Source organism: Myodes glareolus, chromosome 9 (genome assembly GCF_982192425.1).
Source record: "Myodes glareolus chromosome 9, mMyoGla1.1, whole genome shotgun sequence".
In the NCBI taxonomy this organism is placed as follows: domain Eukaryota; kingdom Metazoa; phylum Chordata; class Mammalia; order Rodentia; family Cricetidae; genus Myodes; species Myodes glareolus.
In genome coordinates this window covers 70640101-70662954 of record NC_142034.1, presented here as the reverse complement: position 1 = coordinate 70662954, position 22854 = coordinate 70640101, and the positions used below count along the sequence as shown (strand labels likewise).

General features: G+C 43.4%; 1 long non-coding RNA gene across 1 annotated transcript; it reads right to left on the bottom strand.

Annotated features, from left to right (window-relative positions):
- Positions 1–403: 403 nt before the first annotated feature.
- On the bottom strand, positions 404–6257 carry LOC148120966 (uncharacterized). Its single transcript, XR_015738873.1, has 2 exons — positions 2475–6257; positions 404–1806 (listed from the first exon to the last, which is right to left on the bottom strand). It is a non-coding gene; the product is annotated as an uncharacterized LOC148120966 (long non-coding RNA).
- Positions 6258–22854: the final 16597 nt, after the last annotated feature.

Genomic DNA, 22854 nt, shown 5'->3' with positions numbered 1-22854 from the left:
TCCTGATTTAAAAGAATTTTTTATTGTTATTCAACACGTGAACTTTATTTCTAGAGCACGGTATGACATTTCATTGCATCTAGACAACAGGCAATGATGAATTGGTCTTTTAGAAGACTGGGAGGGAGTTGTCATAGAATTAAATAAAAACACATTTCAAAATTTGTGTATGTGTGCACATTACATGTATGTATGCAGGTGGGTGTGCACATGTGTGTGCATGCGTGTGGAGGGCAGAGGACCGTAGAGGTCATTCTTCCTTGGGTACTATTGTTCTTTAAAAAGATGATAGGTTGGGATGCCCCAGGCTGCCGCCAGAGCAGTGCAGGGTCCCTGGGCGAGCGGCAGAGTTCAGGTGGCTGGATGCAGTGGATGGCAGAGTAAATGGACATAAGGCTATATATAAAGCTAAACATTTATTACTTAGAGAAGAGGGAGACATTTATTACTTAAAAAAGAGAAAAACAGAGAGACATAAAGACAAACATAGAGAGAGACAAAGACATGTGTATACACACCAAGAGACAGACAGAAGAGAGGCTAAGATGGTGACCAGGAGGTCAGAATTGGGTGGGAGTGGGCGTGGTTAGTCCTTAAAGGCACCGCAAAGGAATAACATTCCTGGATCCTTTTTGTAATAAAAAGTAGAAGGTTAGACATTACAGTTTGAAGGAATTGGGGCGGTGAATTCTCAAGACTGCTTCCGGCTGATTTGTGGGCATTGTCTTTGAGGGGTGGGTGAGGGAGATCTGAGAGAAGCTGGGTGCTGGTCACATCCTGGCATAGTTGGTCTCTGCTCCCGACAGGACAGATGTTTGTGGCATGGAAACGTCTGGTGTCCCTTGTACCTGGTTAGGGTATTGGCAGAACAGAGGACAAAGTTAAATTAAGAAAAAAATTTTTTAGGACCAGGGAATTGAGGGGTATGTATCTGACCTGTTCAAGGTGGATTTTTTAATTTGGCTCCCTGGAACTCATAAGAAAAAACGGAAGTTTTAGACATATACATTGTATTAAGAAGAACTCCTTGGGTTTATAAAAACAGAAATTACAATGAAAAGTATTTTTATTTGGTGAGACAACCTGGCAAAACCTTTTAGCTATCAGACTGTCAGAGATCTTTGAGAAGGATAAGATTTTACTTGAGTTACTGATTAAAAAATGACAGAGAACTTATTTGGTTGGCATCTAGAGCTACTCTTTTGGGTCCTCTATGGTCACTGAAGGTTGTATTTGACCTTTGCTGTTTAGTGCAGAGCCTGTCAGGCTTCAGAAGACCCTGTGGGCTAAGAAATCTTTAGGAAGACAGGCCTACCTTGACCTGGGCAGCTAGGCTGTCGATTCCAGTGATCCTGTTCACGTTTGGAGGTCTTTAGTTTAGGTGAAAGGCAGTTTTTGCCCAATGGTCAGCGCTTGGCAGTTGAAGCAAACTGCAGATGGACGCTGGTCTGTGACCATTTGTCTTTTGTCTTCTTGGAGGAAACAGAGTGCTTGCTAGGAGCCAACCTGTCTCTTTTTGTTATGAAAAGTTTTTTTAAAAATAATTAAACATTTAAATATTGCATTCCCCAGATATCTGAGCAGTTGAGGGCTGATTATAAGGTATAGCTGCAGTATAGAATCTGTCTGGAAGGTTGGGTCTGAGTTTGACTGTACTGACTCTTAACAGGTAAGATCCATATTTGTAAAAAGACAGACAGAAAGAAAAAAAACTGTAACATTAAGATTAGTGGCAGAACTGACAATGGTAGAAAACAGTTTAAAAGTACATACCAGTTTAAAATATGAGACTTATGATTTTGTAGTCTGAAACAAGATGAAATTAACAATCATTATACATAGAAAGATTGAACAGGAATTAGGCAGAGTGCATGCTTTTGATGGGCCCTATCAGAAAGCATGTCAGTATGCAAAACACCTGTAATCAGAGTTAATGAGAACACCGAGGAGGGGGAGAGAAAAGGCAGGACATACATAAGAATGAGAGAGCTTGATCTGGCTCTCAGTAAATCTAGTGATAAAGTCACCTGACCCCAGTGAACATGGCGGCGGCCACGTGTTGTGGCTTGAATGGAAAAGCCGCAGGAATTTTAAAAGCGGGGGGGGGGGGGGGGGGGGGGGGGCGCGCCATGGACGGTTGCTATCCAGAGTCTGAATCGTGAAAACCCACACAACGAATGAGCGCCCAGGACCACGTGAACGAGCGTCCTCGATTCACGGGTGGGGAGCTATGGGCCTAGCTGGATAAACCAGAGACTGGGGCCGCTCCATAGCGGCAGTACGACGAGAGGAGAGAAAAAGGAAAGAAAAGAAGTGAAAATGAAAAAAGATAAAGAAACTGAGGACCTGGTCCCCAGACGAATGTCGAATGCACAGATGCAGTGCTAACATAGGTGGACCAACCTCCGGGGTCGTCCAAGCACGATTCCGGTAAAGGAAAGCAATCGTTTGTAGCAGAACGAGGAGCCACTCACCGATTGAAGCCGTCCGGGAAGCCAGTGGTGGGAGTGGAAAAAGAACCCGGTTGAGAATATCCGAGTCACGTGGCACCAATATTGTTCTTTAAAAAGATGATAGGTTGGGATGCCCCAGGCTGCCGCCAGAGCAGTGCAGGGTCCCTGGGCGAGCGGCAGAGTGTCAGGTGGCTGGATGCAGTGGATGGCAGAGTAAATGGACATAAGGCTATATATAAAGCTAAACAATTATTACTTAGAGAAGAGGGAGACATTTATTACTTAAAAAAGAGAAAAACAGAGAGACATAAAGACAAACATAGAGAGAGACAAAGACACATGTATACACACCAAGAGAGACAGAAGAGAGGCTAAGATGGTGACCAGGAAGTCAGAAGTGGGTGGGAGTGGGTGTGGTTAGTCCTTAAAGGCACCGCAAAGGAATAACAGGTACCATCCACTGTTTTTGAGAGACAGGGTCTCTCATTAATCTGGATTTCATCAAGAAGGCTAGGGTGGTGCACAGGGAGCCCCAGGGGTTTGCTGTCTTGCCTTTCCTGAACTAGAATTATAAGTGGTTAGTAACATACCCAGGCTATTTTATATGGGTTCTGAAGGTCACACTCAGGCCCTTACACTGGCAAAGTGTCAGCACATTAACAACACTAAGCTACCACCCCAGCTTCCTAGTTCAAACTTGCAAAAGAACTGCAAGGAAGAATGTAAGCTGTGCTTGAGGGCAGGCCCAGCCGGATGACCCTAGGTGTGGGTGTTTGACAGGATTACTGCTTAAACACTCAAAAGGCCAGTGTGCTCCCTTAAAGAACCATGGCTACCAGACTGCACATGCCTGTCCATTCCTGGGGTGATTCTGGTGCCCCAGATGTCACCTGTTTATTAGGGACAAAGGGTGGCCAGGATATCTGCGTCCCTAAAGCTGTCAAGCAGTCAGAGGGAACGGCAAGCATACCGCACCACCCGTGGAATGTCTCTGTGGCTTCCAACAGCTTCTCAGGTCAGCAACTACCCCAACCATTCTAGGGTGCTATGCACACTTGTCTTTCCTTGAATGCTAAAACACATCTAAAAAATTAAGTCAACTTACAATGGATTTGTTATTGTCGTCGTTGTTAATGCTATTTCATTTTTTGTCTTTGATCCATGGGTGAGTGTGAACGCAGGTGCAAGGTGGGACCTGGTGGGGATCAAAGGCCTGACTACCGTGTGTGCTGGGCCTCACCTCCTGCCTCATTTGAGACAGAATCTTTCATTCAGCACTGCATGCCCAGGTGCCTTGTGAGTTTCTGTGGAGTCTCCTGTCTTTGCCTGCATCTTGCTCTAGGAATTCTGGGATTGTGCATGACTTTGTGTGTGTTCTGGGGATCTGAATTCAGGTTCTCACAACTGCATGGCAAGCAGATAATTGTGCACAAGGGGAGGGGTGGGGAGCGGAGGGGGCCCCTTCAAGTGTCACAGCAGAAAGGAAAACTCAGTTCAGCTCAGCTTAGTTGATACTGGTTTAAGCTTCTAGAGCGTCTGACACCAGGCTGTTTATGGTAATATTTAAACACAGTACAATTTGGACAAAGTTTACTGGTATGTTATGGAATATTTGTTTACTCTGTAAAGATGTGTCTCTGCCTAAGGCTCCTTGTGATTGGTTTAGTAAAGACCTAAATGGCCAATAGTTAGGCAGGAGAGAGTAGGTAGGACTTCCGGGCAGAGAAAGAAACTGAGAGGAGGATACTAGACATGTGGATTTGCCAGCGAGACATGGAGAGGAAACAAGAGGTGCAGGATGGAAGAAGAGTAATGCCATGTGACAGAATGTAGATTAATATAAATGGGTGAAGTTATAAGAGCTAGTTGAGAACAAGTCTAAGCTGAGGCCAAACTTCCATAATTAATAGGAAGTGTCTGTGTCGTTATTTGTGAGCTGGTGGCCCAAAGAAAAATCCAACTATAGCGGTGTGATGCAATCTGGGTGCACAAGTAGGCATAGCTACATTGAAACTCAGCTCAAAGTACATGTGACCATGAAGAGGTGTCCATATAGCTTAAGGGTCTAGGATCTGCCGTGGTTCTCTGATTGAGAGAGCATCTATGATATAAAGATATATGATACATTTGACATCTCCCCTAAGGATGGATTCTATTGACTGAGAAAGCTAAAGGTCTAGGGAGGGAGAGTCTGGGATAAATGTTCTGGCTCACCAGGTCGTTAGCAACTTTCACTCTCAGCCTCCTGGGAGGAAAACAGGCACTTCCTCCTCTGAGACCACCACTGTGATTAATGTTTTTAGTTTCCCTAGCGGACTGTGGATGCAAAGACCTTTGTGCTCCCAACAGTTTATCCACAGAACTCCTCATTTTTGTTTCTCTCTCTTAGCTACTCTCCTGGTTCAATCTTGTTTTCTTTGCCAGGTTATGCTTAGCAATGTCCTCCTTTTCCCTTCCTTCCTTCCTTCCTTCCTTCCTTCCTTCCTTCCTTCCTTCTTTCCTTCCTTCCTTCTTTCCTTCCTTCTTGCCTTCCCTCCTCTTCTCTCTCCTCTGCTTTCCTTCCCTATCCTTTCTTCAGGGCCTCATGTAGCCTAGGCTGGCCTCAATCTTACCGCATAGTAAAAGATGACCTTGAAGTGCTGGCCCTCTCTACCTGCACGGGGTTCTCTCCTTCCTTTCTGCAGGGTCAAGGTCATCAATGACCTTGGCTTTCTAACATTTGATCAGCTTGACATTGTAGAGATTTATGCATAGTCCATGTATGGTCCCCTTCCTCACTGATGCCCCTGCCCTCTAACACATATATGAACTTACATCTGTGACCATTCACTGCCTAGCTTTTTAATGGGAATTTGAGGCATTAAAAAAAAGTCCCAAATCACGGCAGTGGTTTTGTGTAGGTGCCTCTCCCATTCTCAGCCAACCTGTCCTAGGGCCATGGGTCTGTGTTTTCAAATTGCCTTGATACTTGGAGCAACATCTCAAGTTGAGCTGATTATGTTGGACACTGGTGGAGCCTGGTGAGGCTGCACGCTACAGTCTCTGTAGGTTTTCTTCAGAGGTAATGGGTGGCATATTTTGGAGTCGGCCTCATTCTGAACAGGCAGCAAACACATAGCTGCCTAAGCACAGCCACTTCTCACCCCAGTCTACTGGCTGATGCTTTTGCAAGTCTTACCCTAAAGGATGAGTTGTTTCCATAAGAACTAAGAACTCTTCTTTTTTAAATAGGAAAATTAAAATTTGTTCTCAAGCCTTCATCTCATTAGTGCTGGCCTCTGGCTGCCCTTTGCCTGGGGCAGCTTTGTCCTTGGTACAATGTGCCCATTGCCAGTAGCACTTGGGCCAGTTCATGGGTGACAGAAGAACTCTCTTTCTCTCTTTTTAAAGATTTATTTATCTATTAAGTGTACAGTTTCTGCCTGCATGCTAGAAGAGGGCACCAGATCTCATTATAGATGGTTGTGAGCTCGAAAATTGCTGGGAATTGAACTCAGGACCTCTGGAAGAGCAGCCAATGATATTAACATCTGAGTCATCTCTCCAGTCCCTAGAAAAACTCTCTTAACTAAGAATGGGGCAGACCTCTGCAATAGTCCTGCCTTGCTGAATTCTGGGGACTAAGGATCAGAGGTCCCTGCTGTGGTCCCCAGGCAGATACCTCTTACCTTGTGTATGGACTCTGTGAGCGCTGCCCGTTTCTCTTTCTGCCTCTGATAGAATCATAGGTGTAAAGTTGAATACAACTTTTTTTTTTTTCAGAAATACAGAAACTTTAGGCCAAAGTGACAACTCGAGCTGGGAACAAAGATGACACAGAATAACATGCATCTTAAGAGCATTCCCTGCCACCAACTTCTTTTCAGACAAACACATTAGCTTAGCAAGGGAGGAAAGGGACAAGGACATTCACTGATGGCAATAATGACGGTGGTTTCTCTTCCTGCAGAATGCAGCTCTGCTCTTGTTTACCCAGGTGCTTGCATCGATCAAGTTGATCAAGTTGCCAGCATCTCGAATAACCCAGGAGTCAACCTCTGGGCAAGCTCGGGACAAGCTCTGACTGTGTTAGCTGAGGCGGGAAGACACCTGACACAGCTGACCGAATAAAAGGAGAAAGTGCGCTGAGCGCCAGCTCTCTGTGCTCTCTGCTTCCTGTCTGTGCACACAGTGTGGCCAGCAGCCTCGAGTCCTTGCTCCCACGGCCTCCCTGCAGTGATGGACTGTACCCCAACCCTGAGCCTGGGCAAACCCTTCCTTCCTTGTCAGGTATTTTGTGACAGCAACAGAAAAGGTAACTAATCTGGAGCTCCTCTCAGGTACAGAGTTGTGTGGAGCGTGGCCTGCCCTTCCTTACTGACCCTCAGCCTGGGTTCCATTGGAAACTTCCAGATAAATCAGCATAATATCTAACTCTTACAAAGCTGTCTTTCCAGGATTAGTAGATTAAGAGCATGGCTGCTCTTCCAGAAGACCAGGGTTCAATTCCTGGCACCACATGGTCACCAACAACTGTTGTGACTCCAGTTCCAGGGTATCTGAGGCCCTCTCCTGGCTGTCCCAGGCACTACACACATATGGTGTACAGACATGCAGACAAAACACCTGTCTATACAAAATTAAAAAAAAATCTTTCAAATGCCAGTGAAATAAGAGACAAAGCAAAGCAAACCAGGAAAGGTTCTTTTCTGAATACAAACTCCTCCTGAACCTTCATACGCTCCTCAGGATGGAGTAATTGAACCCATGTACGCTTGACAAGGACCCTACCAATGAAACTCAAACACCTGCCTTCTGAGAATGCTGCGTTTTCAGAATAAGAGGCCAGTGGGAGACACAGACAGTCCTGTCCAGGAGACAAGAAGTGGCTCTTTTGAGACACGGTGTGGAGTCAGGGTGTGGGACGCTTGTCCACAACTGTGAACAGACACTGGCCTATGAGACAACAGTGGCACTTCCGGCTGTCAGGACACACTCCTGTCCTTGAATCCTTGGACGTGACACCCAGAAGCCAGCTGCCTCTGGATTTTCCCAGGGCTGGCGGTCAGCACTGTAGCTGATGCTCCCCAGGCAGACAGTGTTCACTGATGGGAGAGCAGGGAAGGAGCTGTTCTGCTGTCCCTGCAGTGGCAGCCCCGGCACTGGACACACACCCAGGGACCAGTGCAAAGGCTCAAGGGCGCGTGCAGTTGGCAGTGTTGGGGAAGGATGTGTTGGCAGCTGGTTTCTGTCCTGTGCAGCAAGTACACAGCAGGTCACGAGCAGCCGGTCTTCAGAGCTGTCCTTGTTGCTCGGGTCAGGATTCTAGCACAGCACCCTCTTATAATGGAGTCCTAGCTCTTTCTAGAATCCACTCTGCACTCTCTGGGCTCACCTGGAAAAAGGACCCATGGCCGCGATGACTTCCAGCTCTGCTCACCAGATCTGTTCTCCTCCGCTGTCCCATAGACTCAAGTTCCTAGAATGGGCTGAGGGGATGTGTCCAGTATCACAATGGGGAGGGAGTGTGGGCTCCTTGATGCTAAGTCCCCTGATTAAGATTAAGATTTCTTGTCAATATGGTGGGCTTTAGAATTACCGAGGAAATAAGTCAGGCCTTGGATATACTTGTGAGGAAGTTTCTAGATTGGGTTAACTGAGGAGGAATGATCCACCCTAATCGTGCGTGGTGCCAGGACATGGGATAGGGAGCAGGGCCGAATACAAAGGAGAAAGGATATTCACAGCCATCGGTGCCACTGTAATGCCGGCGCTGCCTCTCACTAGCAGAGCTCCAGCCGAAGGAGAAAGGGTAAGTAAGGAGGTGCCCATACTATGGCTTGCACAAAGCAGACAACCTGCAAATCCATAGGAGGTAAAGCACCCTGAAAACAACTGGCTACAAAACCCGCTCTCAAGAGTGCAAGCTCTGCTGGAAGGGTAAGGAAACCTCATGTTTACAGACCTGGTGCTATGATGCTCTATAAAATCAGACTGGGCAGTGGTGACACACACCCAGCACTCGGGAGGCAGAGGCAGGTGGATCTCTTTGAGTTGGAGGCCGGCCTGGTCTACAGAGCAAGTTCCAAGACAAACTCCAAAGCTACACAAAGACAAAGCTACACAGAGAAACCCCTGTCTTGAAAAACAAAAACAAAACAAAGCAAAACAAAAACAAAACCCAAAACAACATCATCAACAACAAATCAGAAATCCACTGACCTTCAAATTCTCAAACTCCCTTTCTAGCACTGGGTACGAGAAATTGCTCAGGTCTTCAAAACATATCTGGGCCTTAGAGTGCAGCTGTTGGCATGTTGCAGGAGACAAATGTGGCCTATCTGGTTGGCCATTATTAAGCTACCAACCTGTGTGCTATCTATGTCAAACATGTAACAATTATGCCAAAAGATATCTAGCTAGCATGCCACATATGTGGATGACATGCTTGAGAGTCTGCAATGAGGGGCTGGAGAGATGGCTCAGAGCCTAAGAGCACCGGCAGCTCTTTCAGAGGTCCTGAGTTCAGTTCCCAGCAACCATGTAGTGGTTCATAACCATTTGTCATGCAATCTGGTGCCCTCTTCTGGCACGGAGGTGTACATGCAGAAGGAAATTGTATACATAATAAATAAATTAAAAAAGAGTCCGCTATGAGAAGAAACATTTCATTTTCAAAAATGATTTTTCCGTCTTCTTCCTGTTATCAGTAGTTCTGAATCTTAGAGATTTTTTTCCTATGGCATCAAGAGTTACCTAAGTATATGATCACAAGTGGAAAAATAGGGGATGGAAATCAGGTATTGGCAGTTTTGTCATTTTCATTTGTGTGTGAAATTTTAATATAAATGCAAGATGTAAAGCAATAATGCAAGTAAATGTTTCAGGGAACACATTTCAACTTTACAATAATTATAAATAAACCTGTTAAAAATTTCCGGACAATGCCAACATTGGATTTTTTTTTAATAAGTAAACTTGTTATTTTCTTTCTTTCCTTCCCTTTCCTTTGTTTTCATTTTATTTTGAGATAGGATTTCTTTGTGTAGTCCTGGCTGTTCTGGAACTTGCTTGGTAGATCAGGCTGGCTCCCATCTCACAAGGATCCACCTGCCTCTGACACTTGAGTGCTGGGATTAAAGGTGTGAACCACCACTGCTCAGAAAATAAGTAAATTTCTTATTGATGCGGGGAAGAAGAAGAAAGAGATCTGAGCACAGATACTCATCTTTTTCTGTCTCCTGAATAGTGACACCATGTGACCAGGGGTCTCACACTCCTGCTGCTATACACAAAAAAATAAAACTTTTGTTTTTGAACTTTGTCTTTTCTATTCCATTCAAATAGACAAGGACAAAGTTACATTACAAGTTAAAAGCATTTAACGGCTGTAGTGTAGATTCAATATATGTTGCATGCAGGAGACACATGGTTTGATCCTCGATATAAAAAGATAAATACATTAGAAGATAAGTGAAAAATAAATACGTGGCTGATAAAAGCTACATAACTAGCATAGCTCAATTTCAAAGAAATCTGAGATTCCTGCGAGCCAAAGCTGTAGAAGCTGCCATCAGCTCTACCCTTACTGAAGGGAAACATATGGACCAGAGGAGGCACGCTTTAAGCATGTCCTAGTGTGGGATAGCAGGGGTGGGGGTGGGGGTAGGGCAGTGGTCGGGTGCTGATGTTAGAAGCACTGGAAAATACTGAATTGATGAATCAGCCGAGACAGGAGGTGGTTAGGTTTTCCTGTAGAAAACAGAGAAGTTTTTTTTTATAGAAGATGAAGGAGGGAGCTGCTACCATTTTACCCAGAAGTCTGTGGGCAGGTTACGGTGCTGTGCCTGAGAATGACATGGAGTCTGGGGAAAAGCTGGGGTGCGGGAGGTCATTGGCCCTGGTCTTGAGTCCCACTTCCTCCGCACTCTGTGTTGCTTTGGGTATGAGTTTGGCTGGCCTTTTGTATAACCTAAGACTCTGGCAAGCCTGGGGAGGGAGGTGCAGCCCAGAAGGAGACTCCATACAGCTTTGGGAATAATTCAGCTTCTGTAATCAGTGTGAAAATTAATTTCCAACCTGAACTTTTACCATCCCAAGCATCTAGATTCTTTCCCAGAGCATGGAGGATAAAGTGTAGGCACAGACAGAATTTCTTAAATAAAAATCTGTTGGGTTAAAATCTGGCTTCTTGGAAAAACCCCAACAAATGCCCCTGGAATGGAGCTGTTTTAGTCCTGGTGTTTCTCTCCGTCCACCAAGTCCTCCCTTTCAGGAACTGACTGGGAACTCCGCCTGTTTTGGGACTGATCAGTTTTCAGTGAAACTCAAAGGTCTTTAGACCCGAGGTCTTAGTACAAATGTTATCCCAGACCTAATGTCAGCAGTTTCCTGTAGAGCCCGTTAGGATGACGGGTGTGGACCCAAGCCGACAGGGAGCCCTCTATTGGTTGCTGACGTGACACACCTCAGCTCTGACCTACCCTTGACCTGGCCCTCTCCCTGCCCTCGTGGTCGTGGCCACGTGGGGAAGAGGGAGGACTGTGGAAATAGTGTTAGAGCTGGGGCACTGCCTCTCTCACAGAAGAGGCTCTCAGAGGACTTGTTCTCAGGGACTTGAGAGGCTGGTGCCGATGCTGGGCTGGGGTTGGGGCTGGTGCTTGTGCTTGTTTTGGGGCTAGGGAGAAGGATGAGTGAGTAAGTGCTTGCCATGAAAGAATGAGAAAGTGAGTTCAAATCCCTAGCATGTTGTGGGATATTTTGATCACACTCTGACACTCCTAAAACTTGCCAATAAAGTTAACCTTTTAATCATGGGGTGGGCCCAGTGACTAGCTGACTGGAATTGGCTACAGAAGAGCCAGGAATTTGGATAGGGGAGACACGTAGGAAGGAAAGACTGGAGACTAGAGTTTGAACTTCCTTTTTAGGTTATGGGATGAGGGAAGAGATGTGTCTCTTTGCAGTGTCTCCAGTCAAAACTCAATTAGTTACTACTCAATCTGAGCTATCATGTTTTCACCCCAGCCTTTGATTCCTGAGTCTTATTGATGAACAGAACAATGTAAACTTAATTTAAGCCTAGAAATCATGGCTCCAGCCTTCTGGAGTATGCAGAAGGTGTGGTAAAGGCTGGCATTGAACTAATGAATGCAGATCAACAAGGGACAGGAAAAATAAAACTTTGCTATCAGAAAATGACATGAGGGGCTTCCTGCAGGCCCTAATATCAGACTTGGCTCAATCATTCCCTGTCAGTGTCAGAGAAACTCATCCACAGAGCAATGAGAAGACTTAATGCCTGTTGTTAGAAGCCACACTTCTCTGGATGTGATCAAATACAGAACAATTTCAACAGATACAACAAAAAGTTCAGGAGAGGGCTGGAGAGATGGCTCAGCGGTTAAGAGCATTGCCTGATCTTCCAAAGGTCCTGAGTTCAATTCCCAGCAACCACATGGTGGCTCACAACCATCTGTAATGAGGTCTGGTGCCCTCTTCTGGCCTTCAGGCATACACACAGAAAGAATATTGTGTACATAATAAAATAAATATTAAAAAAAAAGTTCAGGAGAGACCAGAAAGCAAGTATTTTGGCAAACTCTTGTAAATGATCAGAGACCAAAGCCAAAAATACAAATAAATGGCATTGAAATTGAGGATTTGATAGACACAGGTACGGATGTAACAATAATTTCACCAAAATCTTGACATCCAAATTGACCTCTTGAGGAGGTAAATATTCACCTTTGAGGGATTGGAACTTTCTCAGGTAAGTTGAGTATATAGGGCCAGAGGGACAGAGAGGAAAATTAAAGCCATATGTGGCTACCATAGCAATGAACTTAGGGGGATGTAATTTATTGCAGCAATGGAAAATGCAGATTGACATTCCTCCAGTGTCAGAAACAAACCAGAAAATAAAGAGTGCTTCTGAGAGAAATATTAAAAGCTATTATGAATAATACTCACAGACTGTTCAAGATGTACATAAGCAGAGCACAGCAGCTGTTTGTATTTCAAAGGATCAATAGCCTACCTTTAAAATGGTGAACTGAAAATCCTGTGTGAGTAGAACAATGGCCTTTGACATAAAAAAAAAATCATAGGTACTAGAACAACTGGTACAGGAGCAGCTAAATACTTAACATATTAAAAAATTAACCAGTCCTTGGAACTCCCCTGTATTTGTCATTAAAAGGAAATCTGGAAAATGGAGAAATTAACAGATTTAATAACCATAAAAAATCTGATTCCGCCAATGAGGCTCTTTACTGCCTAGAATTCCCTTGCCTTCTTATTACATAAGGGATAGCCTATTATAGTGACTGATTTTAAAGGCTGTTTTTTTTTAACTATTTATAATTCCTAGCCTGTTAAAAGGTATCATTGGAAAATTCTTTCACAAGAACCGTTTGGAAAGTTCTTTCACAAGGACCGTTAGACAGTCCCGTCTTATGTCAATATTTTGTACAACAGCCTTTAGAACTATTTTGTAAACAGTTCCTTCAATCTATGATTTACCATTAAATGGATGATATCTTATGGATTCAGATGCAGATACCTTAAGAAAAACAGGTTTGAAGAAGTAAAGAGTATTTTGCTTGTTGGGGATCTCAAATTGCTCCTGAAAAAATACAAAGAAGAAATTCTATTAATTATTTAAAATGCAAGATAGGTTTACAGAAAATTCAATCACAGAAAGTACAAATCAGGAGAGATTGATTACAAACTCTTAAAGATTTTCAAAGATTGCTGGGAGATATTAACTGACTACAACCCACAATTGGATTGACAACTCAAGAACTAAGTAATTTATTTCAAACCTTACAAGGTGACAAAGACTTAAATAGTCAAAGAAAGCTATCAGCTGAGGCTGAGACAGAATTGACTCTGACAGAAAAGAAATCACAGGATGCATATGCGAATCGCTTAGATACAGAGCTTTATTGTATTCTGGTTATTCTACCTTCTGCACAATCTCCTATAGCAATTCTTATGCAGAGAGAAGATAATATTTTAAAATGGATATTTTACCACAGAAACAGGGTAAAAATTAATGACCTATGTAAAAAGGTTTCTGAATTGATTCTGAAAGGAAAATTGAGACTTTGTCAATTATCAGGAATAGACCCAACAGAAATTGTGGTATATGCTGAAATTGCCTCATTATGGGCAGAAATAAACACTGGCAAAGAGCTTGCAGTAATTTTTTTTTTTGGAGAGATTAGCAACAAATATCCCAGAAGAAAGAGACTTCAGTTTATAAAGTGAACTAATTGGATTTTCTCTCATATAACAAAGGGAAAACTAATTTCTGGAGCACCTACATTTTATACTTGGTGCAGGAGGTTCTTCTGTTCATGTTCTTTGATGAAAGATTTTTCTATCACATGGAAACAGGTCAAGGAAATTAAAAGGAAATACCCTATTTGTATAACCAAACTCCACTACTGTTGACTGAGGTTCCTGTCCCACACGATTCTATAATCATTTAGTCCCTAAGAAATCACACAGAGGTCTACATTAATTATAAACGGATTGGCCTATTAGCTTAGATTTCTTACTAACTCTTATAACTTATATTAGCCCATTATTCTTATCTATGTTAGCCACATGGCTCGGTATGTTATTTGGCGAGGCAGTCACACCTTGTTTCTTCTGTGTCTGGGTCATAATGGGAGACTGAGCTTTTCTCTTCCCAGCATTCTTGTGGCCACACCTCCACTTCCTGCCTGGTTGCCACTGCCTTGCCTATACTTTTTTCCTGGCTACTCTCCAATCAGCATTTTATTAAAAATAATACAAGTGACAGGATAAAAGACTATTGTCCCATAGCAAGCTATTGGTAGAAAATGTTTTAGAAGTCTAAGAATTTCATGAGAAACACCTTGTTAACAGCAAAACTTTGATGAAAGATTTTTCTATCACATGGCAACAGGTCAGGGAAATTAAAAGGAGATACCCTATTTGTATAATAAAACTCCCAAGAAATGAAATTTGGCAAATGATGTGTTTCATTTTGCAGAGTTTGAAAAAATAAAGTATGTGCACCATATCATAGATTCAGGATTTCAATGGGCAACTGCTTTAAGTTCTGAAAAGCCCGATTCTGTAATTACACATCTATTAGATGTCATGGCCATCATGAAGATACCTGTACAAATTAAGACTGACAATGCTACAGCATATGTCTCTAGTAAAATGAAACAGCTTTTGCATATTACAACATAAAACATATTACAATATACCACACAATCCTACAGAATAAACATGTATAGAAAGATAAAATTGTGCTTTAAAAGATATACTTAATAAACAGAAAGGGATAATGATGACCCCCTAGAGATAGATTACACAGTGCTTTTTAACTTTAAAATTTCAGATTTATTTATTTATTATATAGAAAGGATTCTGCCTGAGTATATTCTTGCATGTCAGAAGAGGGTACCAGATCTCAGTATAGATGATTGTGAGTCACCACATGGTTGCTGAGAATTGAACTCTGGACCTTTGGAAGAGCTGCCAGTGCTCTTAGCCTTTGGGCCACCTCTCCAGCCCTGAGTCGTCGCTCCATCTCAACTTTAAATGTTTAAAATACTAATGAGAAAGGAACAACAGCTGTGGAGAGACTTTGGATAGTATAAAAAACTGCTAGAAAGCAAGTCAGCTAGTTGCTGCTCAATCTCTCTGAGCTAGCAGGTGTTCACCCCAGCCTTTGACTCCCAAGTCTTATTGATAAACAGAATGATATAAACTTAACTTAAACCTACATATCATGGCCACAGCAGAGCTGGGCCTGTGGGACCAGAAGCCCCTTCAGCCTTGGCCTAAGTGGCCAGAAGAGCACTGATTGAGGGGCCCTGGGACACAGATAATAATTAAAATATCAGGCGATTCATGTGCAGCTGCTAGCATCACTAGCATCTACTTAGAAGAGCTGGGCTCTGTGGACCATGTCTATAATCCCAGTGCTGGGCAGGCAGAGACAGGAAGATCCCTGGGGTGGGCTGACCACCACGTTATCCTGAGAGCTCCAGGTTAAATATAAGAGTACATGTCAAAAGATAAGGCAGATGGCTAGTTGGTGCTCAGTGCCAATCCTGATAATCTGAGTTGAAGTCCAGGAGCACGCTTGGTGGAAGGAGAAAATGAACTTCCTCAAGCTGTTCTCTGCCCTTTACACATGTGCTGTGGTAAGTGTGCATCCCTTTCCAAACACAAACATTAAAAAATCAAAATAAGCACTTCAGGGGACAATTTTGAAAGATATCCAATGACTCCCTCTAGTCTGTACATGCCCACACTTCTGTGCTCACACTTATATACATGCACACACATGAGCATGCACACATACACACACACTAAATTAATAGAGGAATGAAAGGAAGAAGGAAAAAAAGAAGGAAGGAAGGAAGAAAGGAAAGAAGGGAGAAGGAAGGAAAAGACACTGAGGGTTGACTACCTGGCACAGATCCCCCCATTGCTCCTAACCTGAGCTGCTCTGACTCCCCTATTGTCCCCTCTCCCTTTGTAGGCCACCAGCCTTCTGCTGTCATAACCCAAATCACAGACTTCATAGCCTTGTTGTCTCTCCCCCAGGACCTCCTGTCCCAAGCCCCTTGCTCCTGAGAATGTATCAGTTGTTGTGTGGCTACTTCTTCCAAGTTCAAGTTCTTGCTTTTAGCCCCATCCTGACCCAGTACAGATGCCCCCACCATGAGCCCTGTTCTGCTGTGACTGACTCAAAGTGCCCATAGCTGCAGTACCCTCCACAACACACATGTCTTCTTTTTCTTTCTTTTTATGGTATCAAAGTTAAAGTCCTATGTCCTCCAAATCTGTTCAACTACCCTGTCTAGTGTGATGACTCTCATTATCCTTTCCCCCCATCTTCACACTGGTGTCTTTAAGACAGACACCATCTTCTTTCCTCCAATTGGAACATACTAGAGCCCCCAAGGTAGGTCTTACAAAGTCTTCTCTGTCTGGGATTTTCGGTATTTTCAGTGTAGGGGGAGTGCTTTATGTTACTAAGAGTTAGGAACACATTTGTAGTTGATTGTTTTTTCCTTTAAAAAATAATAATATTTGAGAACAGGGTCTCATATATCTCAGGCTGGCCCCAAACTCAGTATGCGCTTCAGATGACATTGAAGTATGAATCCTCCTGCCTCTACCTCCCCAGTGCTGCACTTAGTAAGCATCATCACATTGAATTATATGCAGTTAATGAGAGAATCCAGGACCTGGTGCATGCTAGACAAGCAGTTTACCAACAATTTTGACCTCTAACCCCAGGAGTACTATAAGGTTCTTAGGAGCAACTGTCTTTTCTTGTAGGTAGCTAATATGGGTCAGGTTATAGCTTTGTATAGAGCACTTTCTCAATATGCACAAGGCTCTGGGCTTAGTTCCTATGATGGCTAATTTTGTATCAATCTGACACAAGCTAGAGTCATGGGAGAGGAGGGAGCCTCAACTGAAAAAAATGCCTCCATAAGATCGGGCTATAGGCAAGCCAGTAGGGTATTTTCTTAATTAGTGATTGACAGGTGAGGGCCCAGCCTATTGTGGGTCTGGACACGGTGTTACGGGTGTCACCGGTGGAGGCCCAAAGAGGCCACAAGGTCAGAGAGTTTGGGGCGTGTTTTTAGTTCATTCAATGTTTTGTGCTTCTAACTCAAAGGTCCCACCTAGTTGTGAGTTCTGCTCTCTCAAGGCTATTGTCAACAGGTGTGGCTGGTTGCCAGCCCTTGTGCTCCTGGAAAAGGGAAGTAGTTGGTTCCTACCTAAAACAAAAGTCTAAGGATCCAACTAAGTTCCAGTTCCCTTTATGGAAATAACTTGGGATTCCATCCAGCGAGTGGTTTGCCTACAGAGTGTTTGGTTTAGGGCGTGAGTCTAGGGCAAGAGCAATGAATGTAGCCCATGACTTTCAATTTGTATGTTAATGCAGTCTTTTGTTTTACCCCTACGTTTTAGGGTCAGGGGTATATTAACCAGTTGGAAATTAAACACAGGCAAATTTTCAGTACTCACTGAAAAATTCCCTCCCAAAACTATCCTATATGTTTCTGTGTTTTAATATTTTCGTTTGCATCTTTGTAGTCTTTACTGTATTTCTAAATTCCCACACCTCCACTCTGGAAGAGGGTATTTTTGTCAAGGCTGGCCCCTGACAGTCACCTCTGGGCTGGTGGTCCTGGATTCTATGACAAAGCAATCTGGTGAAGCTATGAAGAACAAGTCAGTAAGCAACCCTTCTCCACGGCCTCCACATCAGCAGCCCCATGCCTTCTGTCTGAGTCTCTGTCCTGGCTTCCTTCAGTGAAGAATGGTTATGTGGAAATACAAGCCTAATTAAATCCTCTCCTCCCTAACTTGATTTTGGTCATGGTGTTTCATCACAGCAATAAAAACACTAAGACAGCTCCAAACACTGCAAATAATAATAATAGTAATAAATAATTATGACAAAATAATTGGTTGGTGAGATGGTTCAGAGGGCAAAGGTGCTTGCTGCCAAGCCTGATAACCTGAAATCAGTCTTAGGGACTCACATAGCAGAAGGAGAAAATAAACTTCTAGAATATGTCCTCTGACTGTCACATGTGTGCTGAGTCATGTGACTGAGCCCCGAACACATGCAAAATTAAAAATAAAATGAGTCTATATAAAAAGTAGGAAATGAAAAACACAACTGATATTTTAAAAGTTATAAAACTGTCACATAAATGACCGATGATTCAACAGTTAAGAACATTTGCTACAGCCAGGTGTTGGTGGCGCACGCCTTTAATCCCAGCACTCTGTGAGCTGGCGGCCAGCCTGGTCTACAGAGTGAGTTCCAAGACAGGCTCCAAAGCTATGCAGAGAAACCCTGTCTCAATGATGGCCAATCTTGGTTGTCAATTTAATTACACCTGGAACCAACTAAACCCCAAGAGCTATAATGGGAATATCCACCCTAGCTCTGGCCACACCTGGGGGCAGCCCATATAAAAGGACATGGAAGAAGGAAGCTGTTGCTTTTTTCCTGTTTTCAGTGAGATGTCAGAGCCACCCAATAAAGGGATTTATTTTTTTTCTTGATAAAGGTTACCTTCTACAAATCCACAGCTAACATCTTACTTAACAAAGAAAATGTGTTCTTTTAAAAATAATTTATTTATTCTTATTTTATGTACATTGGTGTTTTGTCCGCATGTATATCTGTGTGAGGATGTCAGATCTTGGAGTTACAGTTGTTAGCTGTCATGTGGGTGCTGGGAATTGAACCTGGGTCCTCTGGAATAGCAGTCAGTTCTCTTAACCACTGAGCCACCTCTCCAGCACTGAAACTATGATTTTAAGAAGTGGAACCAGATGGGGTGTCTGCTCTCCCTATCATGTCATGTAGCTCCAGAGAAAGGAGAGGCCATGTGAGGAGACAGAAGTGAAAACAGATACGACATAGGAAGAGGCAAAGGCCATCACTACTCGCAAGTGGCATAGGAGTCTCAAGATAACTGACAGGAAAGCCGTTGGAATGAACGAGAGTCCAGAAAGGTAGGAAGGTGTGAGACCAAACTAAAAACAATTGATGGCTGTTATTCACACCATAGGCCAGCAACTAAGTGAGAGGAAATGCACAGTAAACAATTGCTGCTAGATTCCTTCCCTTGGGGAGCATAGCCAAAGTTCAACCCTCCTCTCAAGGTCCCAGTGACAAACCTCTGTACTATTCTGCCACAGTTCTTTCTGGGGAACCATAAACTTACTGAGCTTTCAGAGCAAAGATGAGGGGAGATACTTACTGGAGTGTGGGTGTTCTCTTCCCCCCACAAAAGGCCAGAACGTAAAGCATGCATTAGGGATGAGGGCTTCCCGTAGCCACACAGCTAGAGCATCCCTCTTCCCTTAGTCTCCCTGGTCTATACACTCCAGTCTCTCTCTGAGGCCACGTGCTATTAGGGATGCATTGCATCCAACAAGAGGCAGGGAGTAGATGGATACTCAGGTGACCCTCCCAGGTCGTCTGTGAGGGGATACAAACTGTGAAGCCCAGATAGGATGATTTTTTGTAGTCAAGCAAAGCTGGTGTTTGTTTGACTTGGAGTGCAGTCCTGTACAACAATAATGTGACAAAATAAGATATCATTAGCCATAGTAATATCTCAGAGTCAAAGCATTCTCTTAGTAAAGAGTGGATAAGAGTCCTGAGGAGGAAAATCTAAAACTCTGCAGAAAGACACGAATGGGGGCAACAATATGGCTCGGTGATAAAGATGTTAACCACCAAACATTAAGAACTGAGTTCAATTCCTAGAAATATACTGTTGTAATAAATCTGCTGGCCCGCTCTGTCACCTGGGTACCCTGTCCCTTTAAGAGACAAGCCCTGCCCACTCCCAATCCCCCCAACCCCAAGTCAAGTGGACCTGACCCCCTCCTCTCTCTCTCTGTCTCTCTCCCTTTCTCCCTCCCTCTCTCCCTCTCTCCCTCCCTCCCTCTCTCCCTCTCTCCCTCCCTCCTTTTCTCTCCCTCCCTCTCCCTCTCCTCTCTGTCTCTCTGTCTCTCTCTGTTTCTGTCTCTGTCTCTCTCTCTGTCCACCACTGCCACCAGAAGGAAAGAACAGTCTCTTAGAGGCTGTCCTTTAGCACACGTTCCTGCTACACACACAATAAACGAATATATGTAAAACAATAAACTCATTACCCCAAAAGATAGCCTGAAAAAACAAAGAGAAACCATGGATACTTAACACTGAAAGGTTTTACTTCATCCTAGATTCCCCTAGGGCAGTGGTTCTAAATCGGTGGGTCAAGACCCCTTTGGGGGTCACATATTGGATATCTTGCATCTTAGTGTCAGATTGCTCTGTCCAGGAAAGCAACTGAGCTGAGGATCTCATTCCCTATGGGTTCAGAGCACAGGAGAGTAAAGCAATTAAACAATTGAAGTCAATGAGATTGTAAAAGAAGATATATGCTCACGGGAGTACTTGTCTACTGTGCTAGGTGTTTGGTTTCATGTAGGTCTGTGAAAGAAACAGGGTCCCACTAGGGTGACTTTTAGCCTTCGCAGCTCCTGGTGAACTGACTGTAGCTTTGCAAGAGACGTATTTATTGTTATACAATTCACATCTTAGCAGGTCAGTTTCCACATACCAAAATCTCTTGTCTGAAGTTCTCCAAAGGGACACATGCCAAAGTGTTAGAACCCGCCTTCCAGTGAATGCCCACACCCGATCCAGGCGCGCGCCTTCCCGAACTCGGGCCCATGAGAATGGACGATTGTCTTGAGGGTTTAAAACAGACACACACAAAAAAGAGACCTTTGCTCATTTACCAAGAGTAAATGGCAACTTTATTAAACTCAAGTCGGGTATTTATAGAAGTGGGCAAGCGGGATCAGAAGGGCAAGGCCTCCTCCCAACAGAAGCAGGAAGGAGAATAAAGGCCCCAGTAAAGGAAAACTCCTCCCACCCAGAGGGGGCTGGGGAAACTGGCCTCTGTGGGAGTTTTTCCCCAGGCAGGTGGTCGAGGGTTCAAGGCAATGTCAGACAGGTTAGATGGGCCTTGGCGCCTGAGCTTCTTTGAGGCAGGTTGAGAAATTACCATTTTAAAGTAAAGTAGATCCCTCAGGCTAATGTACCAGGCTGTAACAGAACCAAGGACGGAACTAGCAGGAAGCTTAGCTGGTTAGCGTAAACATTATTTGCATCCAGTATTTTGGTCTCAAGGATCAGGGAAGACAGGGTCCCACAAGTCCCCCTTTTATATAAAATATGATGACTAGCACCTTGTCTTAGGTGGTGATGGCCAGGCAGACTCTTTACCCGTCGTGGAAAAAGTATTCCAGGTCAAAATACCTTTCTGTCTTAGGTCAGAGTCTCTTCCCATTCAATCCTTACCCGTCTTTGGTTACTAGTCATACATTGAGTCCAGCCAGATTATGCTGAAAGATATTTTGAGGCGAATGCCAAAAGGACTTGACCTGAGTAGTCCTGACTCTGGCTTCATGAGATCATGAATGTCATGCTCCAGCATATACAAGCATTCCCAAAGGAGATTGTGCTTTGGCACAATCCTGAAAACTCTGCTCAGAATAGAGCCCCTTTAAGTAAGGTCTCAATAGCATTGGTGTAAGGTCCCTGGAAAGCTAACTAGAATAAATGACAGCCAATTAGTAAATTTTGTATTTTAGGGACCATGAAAAACAGTAAAAATCCTATTCTGTGACCAGCAAAGGTCAAAAAACCATATCCAATCTGTCAAGATTAACCTCAGTATCCAATTTTTAATTTGAACAACCATGGCATTTTGCAACCTGCCTTGAAGATACCCATAGTGCTCAGCAGAAATAGCTGACAAGATAAGAAAAACTGATAGCAAGCAATAACTGACAAATCAAGGGGAAATCCAGCAGTACAGCAATTGTACAGCAATAACAATATAGCAATGTACAGCAATAACAGTACAGCAATAACTGATAGAACAAGGGTAGGAGCTGGATCACTTTTCAGGAACCCGCCAGCTCCGCAGTAATCAGGTCAGACAGCTCCATAGCAGAGACTTTGTCCTCAGGCCTCTGGACAGATGAATCCACAGCATGAATAGTACCCAGATGCATGTCAGCATTCCTAGAAAAAACATAAACAAAACTCTTCTCCCAAATTAACATTTAAGAGTACTAAAAAACTCAGTGTAAAAATTCAGCACAGTCAGTACTGGAAGTAGGCTGGTCTTGAACTTACAGACCTGTAGGTCTCTGCTCCAAAGAGCAAATTCTATTGGCCTGTGCCATAGCAACTGGCCTAAATATAGGGCTGAATAGTCAACCTCAAAGCATCTTTTTTTTTTTATTGGCCTGCACCATCATAGCAGGTCTTGAACTGGGCTGAATGGTCAGCTCCAAAACATCTTTTAGAATTAGTTCCGCCTGGAACTTTACCAGGGGCAGAAAATAATTATCTGATCCAGTACGTGAGCATTTACATAACTGGACAGCATTATCAAAATTGATATCTTTATGGGGGCACATTGCCTCCCGCCAAAATTAGAGAAATAATTAATAGGATCGACATATCTGGCTACAGATTTGGAAATCTTTGTCAGTCATCAATCCATATAAAAAACATTAGGACTCCATAAATTAGTCCTCCAAAGAGCAATTAATAAAATTAAAATATATGCAACAAATCTAAATTGAAAACTCTCAATAGACAAACTTGAAATGACTGAAAGACATTTAAAAAATCCTCAATTATAACATCTTTAATCATTGGAGAAGTGTGAATCAAAATAACTCTTGACTCTATTTTATCCCTTTAACATGATCAAGATTAAATATTGCTCATAACCTATGCTTAAGAGAAACTCCTCCACCACTGGTGGAAATGCAAACTGGCATAGTTTGGATTTTTAGAAAATTAGGC